This window comes from Amblyomma americanum, chromosome 1 (genome assembly GCF_052857255.1).
Source record: "Amblyomma americanum isolate KBUSLIRL-KWMA chromosome 1, ASM5285725v1, whole genome shotgun sequence".
Classification (NCBI taxonomy): Eukaryota; Metazoa; Arthropoda; class Arachnida; order Ixodida; family Ixodidae; genus Amblyomma; species Amblyomma americanum.
In genome coordinates this window covers 194,887,139-194,898,766 of record NC_135497.1, presented here as the reverse complement: position 1 = coordinate 194,898,766, position 11,628 = coordinate 194,887,139, and the positions used below count along the sequence as shown (strand labels likewise).

Below are 11,628 nucleotides of genomic sequence, written 5' to 3'. Positions count from 1 at the left end.
ACCTGGAAGGCAAGGTTTCTTCACCCCCCCCCCCCCCCCGCTTCATTCAAGCGAGGACTGTCTTCCTTCTGTGTGCAGAATGAGGTCCTCGTGAAGAACGTTGCAGCGAGCAAAACAGCCTACTTCCTTGTTGTACCTGCTTGTCTCCGCGAAGAAGTTCTACAGGCTTCACACGACGAGCCGACAGCTGGACATCTCGGGTTTACTCGCACCCTCCGCCGCATTCAAGACAAGTATTACTGGCCACGACTGTCTGCCGATGTCGCACATTATGTGAAAACCTGCAGAGATTATAACCGATGAGAGACCCCTCCCACATGACCAGCAGGATTTCTGAACCCCATTGAACCTCCCTCAAGGCCCTTTCAGCAGATCGGCATGGACTTGCTTGGCCCTTTTCCAACGTCAACATCTGGAAATAAGTGGATCATCGTAGCGACCGACTACCTGACCCGCTACGCCGAGTCGAAAGCCCTATGAACGGAACAGCAGCAGAAGTCGCCAAATTTTTCGTGGAGTGTATTCTTCTTCGCACGGCGCTCCCGATATGCTCATCGCGGACAGAGGAACAGCATTCACGGCGGAACTAACGCAAGCCATCATGCGTCACAGCCAAACCAGCCACCGGAGGACAACTGCATACCATCCGCAGACCAACGGACTGGCCGAGCGCCTGAACAAAACCATCGCCGTTATGCTCGCCATGTATGTCGATGCCGAACACAAAACCTGGGATGTCATCCTGCCTTACGTCGTCTTCGCCTACAACACCGCAGTGCAGGAGACCACTCAGATGACGCCTTTTAGGCTAGTCCATGGCAGGGAGGTCACGACCACGCTAGACGCCATGCTGCCCAACGTTACAGAAGAAGAGAACGTCGACGTTGTCGCCTACCTTCAACGCGCAGAAGCAGCTCGAAGGCTTGCCCGATTACGGATCAAAGATCAGAAGCGGTCCAACGCCAGACGCTACAACCTACGAAGACGCAACGCGGAATACAAGCCAGGAGACCAAGTCTATGTGTGGACGCCCATTCGCCGCCGTGGATTGAGTGAAAAGCTTTTGCGCCGCTATTTCGGCCCGTACAAGGTTCTTCGTCGGCTGGGTGAACTGGATTATGAAGTCATCCCTGACGCAATGACTGCATCCCAGCGACGCCGCGTACGACCAGAAGTTGTCCATGTATTCAGTCTGAAGCCGTATTATGCGCGCTAAAGCCCACTGCATTTCCATGCTCTATTTTCGCAAGATCCGTTTTTTTTCTCTTACTAGTCGCATTATTTGTTTTAATGCATCGGGCCGATGCTTCTTTGAGAGGGGAGTAATGCCGCGAATATTTGCAGTGTTTGTTCGTTTTTAAATTCTGACGACACACTACTTTATGGCTTTCTTGGCGATGCAAGACGCGACTAAATATATCTCGATTGATCGCAGCCAGGCAGAGCTGATTCTACGTTGTTCCGGAATGTTCTAGTAACTTTGCACGCTTTATCTCGAAAGTTTGCTATCAGCTTTAAATTGAACACGGCCGACAGCGGCGGGCATTCTGTTCGACGACCACCGAGCACGTTTGTCGCTTCGCCGCCGCCGAGTGATTCAGTCCATTTTGGGTGCAAGTCAGCCAATAAACAGTTTTCTTTTAGAAGACTCTTTTGTGCGTCTTCATCGCTGCTTCGACTGCCGTCACCATTACGTGACAATATGTAGCAGAAGACAAACAAAAGTTCTTCTAAAGGAAAACTCTTTACTGGGCTGATTCGCGCCCACAATGGACTTAATCACTCGGCGGCGGCGAAGCGAGAAGCGTGCTCGGCGGTCGTCGAACAGAACGCCCGCCGCCGTCGGCCGTGCTCAATTTAAAGCTGATAGCGAACATTCGAGATAAAACGTGCAGAGTTGCTAGAACATTGTGGAACAACGTATAATCACCTTCTATCGAGATAAATCTGCCTCTTGCCTCTTTGTCTGCCAGTTGCCTCTTGCGTCGCAAACAAAGCGATAAAGCGGCATGGCGGAAGAATTGAAGAATGAACAAACACTGCAAAGATTCGTGGCATTACTCCCCTCTTAAAGAAGCATCGACTCGATGCATTAAACAAATAATGCGAATAACAGCAAATAAAACAGATCGTGCGAAAATAAAAAGAGAGTGAGGAAGTGCAGCGTCTTTTAGCGCGCATAATACGGCTTCAGACGGACTACGCGGACTTCTCGTCGTACACGGCTACGCTGGGATGCAGTCATTGCGTCAGGGATGACTTCATAATCCAGTTCACCTAGCCGACGGAGAACCTTGTACGGGCCGAAATAGCGGCGCTAAAGCTTTTCACTCAATCCACGGCGGCGAATGGGTGTCCAAACCCAGCCTTGGTCTCCTGGCTAGTATTCCGCGTTGCGTCTTCGTAGGTTGCAGCGTCTGGCGACGGTCCGCTGTTGGTCTGTGATCCGTAATCAGGCAAGTCTTCGAGCTGCTTCTGCGCGTTGAAGGTAGGCGGTGACGTCGACGTTCTCTTCTTCGGTAACGTTGGGCAGCATGGCGTCTAGGGTGGTCGTGACCTCCCTGCCGTGGACGAGCCTAAAAGGTGTCATTTGGGTGGTTTCCTGCACAGCGGTGTTGTAGGTGAAGACGACGTAAGGCACGATGACGTCGCAGGCCTTGTGTTCGGCGTCGACATACATGGTGAGCATATCAGCGACGGTTTTGTTCAAGCGCTCGGTCAGTCCGTTGGTCTGCGGATAGTATGCAGTTGTCCTCCGGTGGCTGGTTTGGCTGTAACTCAGTATGCCTTGCGTGAGTTCCGCCGTGAATGCTGTTCCTCTGTCCGTGATGAGCACATCGGGGGCGCCGTGTCGAAGAAGAATGCATTCCACGAAAAATTTGGCGACTTCTGCTGCTGTTCCGTTCGGTAGGACTTTTGCCTCGGTGTAGCGGGTCATGTAGATTCTGCGAGAGAGTAGCGGGAGCGAGTCCGACTCGGAGCACTAAGCCTCCGAGGTTAAAAACGATAATTTATTTCCACTTTTTGAAATTCTCTATGCCCATGTGTGGAACAGTAGGAAATGGGACATTTTGGAACTGCTTCGACAAACAAAACGTCTTCCTTTCCGCACGAAGTGACCCGCCGCAGATTTTTGGTGACTTCCTTTTCTGCCAACCATGCACGTGCTCCCAGCGCAGGCAGAGCTGTATAATGACCGCTGTGCTCTTGCCGAGCAGTCGGACACCATTGACCTTGAGAATCACGTCGCCCGTTCGGAGCCGGCCGCAGAGCTGCGCCGGCTTTTCCGGGTAGAGCTCGTGGACGCGCACGAAACCGGGCTCGGAGGCTTCTCCGCCGTCCTTCAGGATGCCCAGGCCCAGGCCACAGCCCGGAGACTTGCGCAGCGCTACCGTGAACACCTTGGATGAACAGGTTGTGGACGTGCCACGGAGTGTTAAAAACCGGCACGTGCAGACCTGCACACATATCCTGTAAGCGGGCGGACGATGACGCCAAACGTGCAGTGTATAGCTCTTAAAAGCAAACACCCCACTGACACTTCGCAACGCACAGGCTTGCCAGTTCGTTGCGGCCCTTATCACTTTTGAAGCAGCATCGTACCTACGATCACCACACGTTTTGTCAGCACTACAGAAAACTCATGCCTACCAGTCATGCCTTTCCTTCGTACTTGTCCTGTTGTGTCGATATAAGTGCCTGACACCGCGAGGGCACAAACATTTATGCGCTTCCAGGAACTGCGTTACTGGCTACCTTCACCTGTGGAGCCCCCCCCCCCCCCCTCACACACACACACACGCACGCATGCACGCACACACACATATGCGAAGCTGAGTTTAAAAATATAACAATAAAACAGGACTATCGCCGCCCATTTGTGTACTTCCGTAGGTCCACGCTGTTTTGTTTCACTAAACTTTCGCTGGAACCAAGTGATCCGCTCATTCAAACGCACATGAAGACAGCCATTGTTTGGCGGTGATGACGATCGGGCTAGCTGCCTTGCGACAAGGCGCGGGTGCAAGCTCCCGTTTTTTTCCAAACCAGAGCGGCAACCAATCCGTCGCGAAAGGCCGCAGCAGCTTGGCAACAGCAGCAGCGCGTTTTCCCTAGTTAGGCTGTTTTTTTTTTTCACTCGTGCTTGTGCTCTTCAATCTACACAAGCATCGCGACTTTGTCTAGGAAGCGGAAGTTCCTTTCTCTTGAAGAGAAGGCACGAATTATAAGCGCGACATCCAGCGGCAGGAAAAAAATGAGATGTTGCAGTGGACGTTGTAGCGGAGATGTTGCAGCGGAAGATGCACCAGCCCTGCCGTCTGAATTGCCTGTGATGGACGCATTTGACACCATTTGTGTTTTTACTTGTGCGCATGACGACGACATCGCGATGCAGTTGTTAGCTGAGTGTGAAACTTGCAGCACGACGCTCATGTCCACTGAAAGGACGCAAGCCAAGATGACCAAGTTTTTTTGCAAATAAACGATATTTCTTAACAGTGCAGTCAGATCTTAGTTTTTTGGGTTGATTTCGCGGGAACGAAATTTTTCGCGCACCCCGTGAATTTCGTTGCAGCGGTGTGCGTGTGCGTGTGTGTGCGTGTGCGTGCGTGTGTGTGTGTGTGTTTGTGTGTGTGTGTGAGAGAGAGAGAGAGCCTGTCTGAAACATCTTTTAAAGCAAAAACTGTACTAGCCAAGTCGAGCTAAGGTCATCATCGGCGCGGTGCACTTCACCTTGAAGTAGAGGTGTGAAAGCTACATAACGTACCACGTGAATTGCCATCGCTGAGCCGACCGCCGCCTCGCCTCTTGTGCCACGGCCGGTCTCGAGGGGAGCGCGCGCTTTTCTTACGGCCTTCGCAATAGGGTCTGTTTCCGTCTCCCGCCGCACCTCGGTGGCGTCGCCACTGCTCCACTGCCCTTCACGCGGAAGGAGAACGCACGCTCGTTCCCATTTCGGCCCACTGACTTACTGACTGGTGTTACTGAGAGGAAGAAGGAAAGGAAAGAGCACGGGCCTGCCTACTGGCTCAAGCCGAGCCACGCTCGCTGCCGCGTGCTGAAAGTTGGTTGGTTGGTAACAACTTTATTCAAAAGTCCTGCAGAACTTTCGCCGACGGGGCCTTAGGTCTCCCATGTGGGGACGTCGAGGTGTTGCCTCGCCGTTGCCTCGCGGGCCTGCTGGACGGCCCAGAGTTGGTCACCGAGACTGGGGCTGCGCCAGGCAGCGGCCCACCGCGGCGGGAGGGTTCCGGAGTTAGCGCAGGGTTTTTGCTACAGTCCCAGCATGTGGGGTAAAGTTGCTATAGCAGTGTGGCAGACCTTGCATATATTCGTCGGGTATGTTCCGGGGTAGAGTCTGTGGTATTGTGCCGGGTTGGGGTACGTGAGCGTCTGCAGTTGTCTGAGGGCCATCCCGTGCGCCCTGTCCAGCTTGTTGTTGGGAAGAGGGAAGGTTCGGTGGGCCAGGCAGAGGGCCTTGGTAATTTCGTTGTATGTGCTCAAACAGTCTTTGGTGCTGTCCCATGGACGACGGTCGCCGGCGCGGTTCGCGAGCTCGCGCGCCTTGGCGTGTGCCGTCTCGTTACGGTTGCGATATGTGTACGATACTGCTCCCATGTGCGCCGGGAACCACTGGATTTTGGTTTGAAAAGCTTCCTCCCACTGGACTTTTCGATTGCTCAGTATTCGGACCGCTGTCGGTGAGATCCATCCTTTGGCAAAGTTTTTGACCGTTTGTCGCGAGTCGCAGAGAACAGTGGTGCACGTCGGATCCGTGAGGACGAGGGCCACCGCCGCTTCCTCCGCTTCTGCGCGCTCGCACGCTACACTTGCCGCTATGCGCGTTTCGCCACTCGAATCGACGACCGCAACCGCGAATCGCGAGCATTCTGCGTATTCCGCGGCGTCAACGTACCTTGTCCCCGTTTCGTCTTCGTGGTTGTGTAGGAAAGCTCTGGCCCTGGCCACTCTTCTTCCCCGGTTGTGTTCTGGGTGGACGTTCCGCGGAATCGGGTCGACTATTAGGGTTTGTCTGATCGCGTCCGGAACAGCGACTTTCTGGCCTTTTTGTGCATGGTAACGGATGCCGACACTTTTCATGATCTGGCGTCCTGCTCTCGTGCCCGCTAATCTTTCTAGTTGTGAATTGCGCTGCGCCTCGGCGATTTCGGCAAGCGTGTTGTGAAGCCCGAGATGGAGCAAGCGTTGCGTGCTGGAGGACTCGGGTAGACCCAGTGCTATCTTGTACACCCTGCGGATGAGGACGTTGTTCTTGGCTTCTTCTCCCTTGTACCAGTTTTGGAATGCCGCAACGTACGCAATACGGCTCATGACGAAAGAGTGTATGAGTCGTGGGAGACTCGCCTCTTTCATTCCGTTTCTTCTGCTGGTGACCCTCTTGAGGATTCGCATGGCGTAGCAGTCTTGTGCTGTAATTTAGTGATTGTTTCGCCGTTGACTCCATTGGCTTCGATTAAGATGCCAAGCACCCTAATTTTGTGCACTACCGGGATGGTTGCTCCGTTGCTCGTGCGCAGTCTGATCTCTTCGTATTCTCGTCTGGTCGTTGCCGCATTCTGACCACACCCGGGTGGTTTGCCCCTCTGCGTAGAGCGGTAGAGTAGGAGTTCCGACTTTGTAGGCGAACATCGTAATCCCGTACCCACAAGGTATTCCGCTATTGTCTCCATTGCTAGTTGCAGTGCCGTTTCGATGTGACCGTCGCTGCCTTCGTGCACCCAGAGTGTTATGTCGTCGGCGTATATGGTGTGCCAGACGTCTTCGAGTTCTTGCAGCTTTTCTGCTAGCCCGATCATGACGAGGTTGAAGAGCATGGGCGAGAAGACGGAGCCCTGCGGGGTGCCGGTGCTTCCCAGCGTTTGCTCTTCTAGCTGGAGGTCCCCTGCCACTAAAAAATCTCGCCTGTCTGCCAAAAAATCTTTAACGGAATTGTACGAGTGTACACCTAGGTTTTGCCGCGATATTTGGTGTAAGATCGCCAGTGCGCGATTCTATCGAACGCGCTTTCAAGGTCGAGGCCGAGAATTGTTCTGGTGCCTCTCGTCTTGCCGTCAAGCACCTGGTGCTTCAGTTGTAACATTGCGTCTTGCGTGGATAATTGGGTGCGGAATCCTATTATGGATGGTGGGTATGCCCCTCTCTGCTCTAAGTGGGCTTGCCAGCGGTTAAGCAGTGCGCGCTCAATGGTCTTGCCGACGCACGACGTTAGAGATTTGGGGCGAAGGTTGTCGAGGCTCGGCGGTTTTCCGGGTTTTAGGATTAGTATCATTCTCGGAGTTTTCCACTGTTGCGGGAAGCTGCCGCGCTGCCAGCACTCATTGATGAATGCCGTTAACTGTTCCACGGATCGGTCGTCGAGATTCTTTAGGGCGCGATTCGACACCCCGTCGGGGCCCGGCGCTGATCTGCTGTGGAGGTTGTGCAGCGCCGTCCTGATCTCTTGTACGTTAAAGTCCTTATCCAATTCTGCGTTCGGATCACCCTCATATGGGCCGTGTTGTGCGGTCGAAGTGTGCGGCAAGTACTCCGCTCGTAACCGGACGGTCACTGCATCTTCACCGTGCTTCTCGAGCTCCTTGTGTAATAGACGTGCGAGGCACTTCCTCTTGGGGGACTTGGTCTTCGTTTCGTCCAACAGATGCCTGAGCAGGTTCCACCATTTCCCGGTGTGTAGTTGGCCGTCGACTGCATTGCATAACTCATCCCATTGCTGGCGGTTGAGCGTTCGGCTGTGCTCCTCGATGTTGCGGTTGATGTCCGCTATTTTCTTTCTGAGTCTCCGATTGAGTCTCGGTCCCTTCCACCTGGCCAGTACAGAGGTATTCACCTCGATGAGATGCGCCAAGCGGCTGTCCATCTTGTCAGTTTCAACCTCGGTTTCGACGGTCTTGGTTGACGCTTTGGCGTCTGCAACCAGCGAGCGGGTCCAGGCTTCGATGTCCGTGATCGTATCTCCTGAAGACTCTTGTTGGTTTCGTTTATTTCTGAAATCTTCCGAATCGGTCCATTTGAAATTTTGCTTACTGTCGTGCGGCTTGTCCGGAGTCTGTACGTGTATTTCGACGATGATGTGGTCACCCCCCGGGTCAGTCGACGTGTTTTTCCACGTGGTAGCCGTCGTCCCGGCATTTCGGACGAACTTCAGGTCCGGGGTCGTGTCTCTGGTAGTGGAGGTACCGATTCTCGTCGGGTGCGCCGGATCCGTAAGTAACGTGAATTCGAGTTCCTGCGCATCTTGCCCGAGTTGTCTTCCCTTGGTCGTGCTGTAGCCGTAACCCCATGCAGTGTCTGCCGTGTTGAAATCTGTAAGTACACGATGGGTATACGAGGGTTTCATTTCGCAAAATTAAAGCTATCATTCCAGTGTATGCCAACTAAAGATCGAAATTTCGCTCCATCCGTTGCAGATTCGTCTTGACATGGCCCTTTTATCTATCTTTCACAAAAACGTTCATGCCACTGATTCACCGCCAGCACAACTACAGCGTCCCTCCTACTTATCACGTAGATTACATAATAACTACAGCTATGCCCGGATTTTTGGCAACACACATGCTTTTAACTTCTCATCACTCCCGCGTGCCATCCGTCTCTGGAACGATCTTCCGGACTGCATCGCCCTGCAGGGCAATCATGACACCTTTTGCAAATATCTACTCAAGCACTTCATTGATAACGCCTAGCACGTCATTTTTGTACTCAAGATGCATATATCTTCGTCTTCAGCTGCTTGATCGAGACTATTGCCTCTTTGGTTTTGTTGATGCGCAGCTTTCATGTATGCCTGATATACTCTTTTGCTTTTGTATAACTTTTTGTTCATTTCGCCTATTTTTGTTACATGACGCATAGTTGTGTTTAACTGTTATCTCTTTTTGTGAATTGCGATATCGTATCTGAACTCACCTGTTTTTTTTTGTGTTTTGCTGTACTTTACTATGTTTTTCTGACTTCTAACCTATTTTGCAGAAACTTCTGTATTTGACCCCCCTTACACAATGCCTTTCCGGAGGCCTGTAAGGGTTCTGTAAATAAAAAAATAAAATAAATGATCGGCGAGCAAATAGTGAAAGAAAAGACGCGCCGTGCTAATATGGCCCGGGCTGATCCCGGAGGCAGCGCAATACCGGGCCGACCCGTGCCGGAGTGCTTCAAGCCAAGCGCTCGGCCATATTCCAAACATAAAAGCCAAGGGAGAAGTCTGAAACAAGGGATTAACGTCTGCGCGCTCTCTCCTTTAGCCCGACTGTGTATGCTGTCGAATGTATGCTTCGAGCGCAGACGTCAACGTGTTCTACCCTTATATTTGGCTGAAAAGCAAGCCTATCAGGTTGTGATCGTGTTCCGGCAGGTCTTAATGAGTGTTTAGAATGATATGCGACGTGAACACTTAGATGGAAAGTTTCAAAGAGTAAGTGATTCTGCAGCGTAAATATATAGCTCCTGAAATTTCAAGCGCAGTTTCTTTAATTTTGCACAACAGCGGCGTTAATAATTCATGGTGCCCCCGGGAAAACGCGGCATGTCATTCGCGAAAGGAACGGTTATAGACGGAACCCAACCTTTGCCGCAGGAGCAGAGCACGCTGCACGCACGCGACGTCCAAGGTCTCCTCTTGGAAAGGCATTTTGAAGTTCGGCGGCGTCTGACGACCGCCCGTCCTAGTCAATGACAACGCAAAGATTAAGTCAGTTGCTGACAGTAACTGCAAGCACGAACTAACAGCCACAAAGCAAAATTATTTCGGAACTGCACTCTGTCTCAATATAATCGGCCTTCACGAGCCAACAGACCTACCTGAGAGGCGATGGCTACCAGCTTTGCATTATTCTCCCGCATTTCTGCAGCCTCGCGATCGCTTTCGATAAACCTCCCGAGAGCATGAATTTTCCTCACGTCATTCAGGAAACCAAACAGCACTCCGAAAAGGAAGTTTTCCTGAACCTAACGGGGCTGCACTAATAAACCTTACAGCAATGCGCGTTATACCAGGTAGCTAAGCTTACAATGTAAGGAACTAAAGAGTAAGTTTTCGTGATGCTTACACATTAATAAAAGTCCCTAAATTTAAGAAAATATAGGGCACTGGAGATTCCACTGCATAATCTGAGATCATTTTGGAAAATAATTAAAAAAATATTTTAGGCCGCTTCAGGACACGCCGAAGGTTGAAAATATACGTGAACAACAAAAAATGGCGATCTCTATGGTAGGTGAAGTCCCTCATTGCACATACATAATTTCTGAAATTGCGATAGGTGCCGCAGTAGAGAGCTCCGGATTAATTTCGGCCACCTGGCGATGTTTAACGTGCGATGTCAGTGCACGATAAAGATCCCCAGGTGGTCGAAATTATTCCGGAGCCCTTCCACTATGGCACCTATTTCTTCCTTTCTTCTTTCACTCCCTCCATTATCCCTTCCCTGACGGCGCGGTTCAGGTGTCCAACGATTTATGAAACATATACTGCGCCATTTCATTTCCCCAAAAAACCAATTATTATTATTATTAATTCTCACTATGCGTCAGTATCTGTGGCAGCATACGCAGCTTGTACTGGTTGGTTCTGTTACGTTCTGGTAGCGTTAGTCAGGCCAGAATGACGACAAGAAAGCTTGCGTCCAACTCGAAAACTTTATTGGTCGAACTCGTGTCTCAAACAGAAAGCAGTTCAGCGGCGCAGCGATAAAACAAGTGTTCGGTCAACTAAGGTCAGAAGGACGGTCGCTCTCGGTCTTGCAAAATTTAAAGGTGACAAGGAAGTTGTAAAATTAGACGCCTAATGTGCTTACGACAGTTTTGCACATGAAGAGAAACAACCATGCCGCCGGTGGGGTCCGAACCCACGACCTCCGAATATCCCGTCCGATGCTCTACCAACTGAGCTACGGCGACGGCTGTCCAATCTGCTGCTCTCGTGGGTATTCATGCTTATTGGGTGTAAGCGAACCTTGAGAGTGTTCACCAGAGCCACCCTCGTCCATAGCGGCGGACGTAGCACATCCTGTAATACCGCGAGTGTGACGTGGAACGCCATCTAACGGCGAGGGCGGAAGCTGTGCGAGAGCCCTCTTATGCTGCCTATGCCATCAAGACTGCCAGAACCGAGACCTTCGTTAAGCTAGTAGCAGACAATGTAAATGAAATGAGGGGCTAGTTTGACAAACTTATGGAGGTAGCCAACAGTCATCGAAACCGAGGTGGATAAGGAATGTTTAATTTTTTTAATGTGTTGTGCTGATCAATGAGATAATATTAATTCGATTAATCTATCGCTTAGGAAAAATTACTTATAAAGCAGCAGAAAAATAACCATTCCGCAGGTGGGGTATATATATATATATATATATATATATATATATATATATTAAGGAAGCCAACAGTCACGGAAACCATGGGGCATAGGGGAATGTTTTTAATCTTTTTTTTATTTGTAGTGCCAATCAATTGGTTTAAAGGAAATTACTTATAAAGCAGCAGAAAAAACAACCATGCCGCCAGTGGGATCCGAACCCACGACCTCCGAATATCGCGTCCGGTGCTCTTACCAACTGAGCTACGGCGACGGCTGTCCAATCAGCTGCTTTCGTGGGTATTTATGTTTAC

General features: G+C 51.1%; 1 non-coding gene across 1 annotated transcript; it reads right to left on the bottom strand.

Moving 5' to 3' along the window:
• Positions 1-10,844: 10,844 nt before the first annotated feature.
• On the bottom strand, positions 10,845-10,917 carry TRNAS-GGA (transfer RNA serine (anticodon GGA)). The gene has a single exon. It is a non-coding gene; the product is annotated as a tRNA-Ser (tRNA).
• Positions 10,918-11,628: the final 711 nt, after the last annotated feature.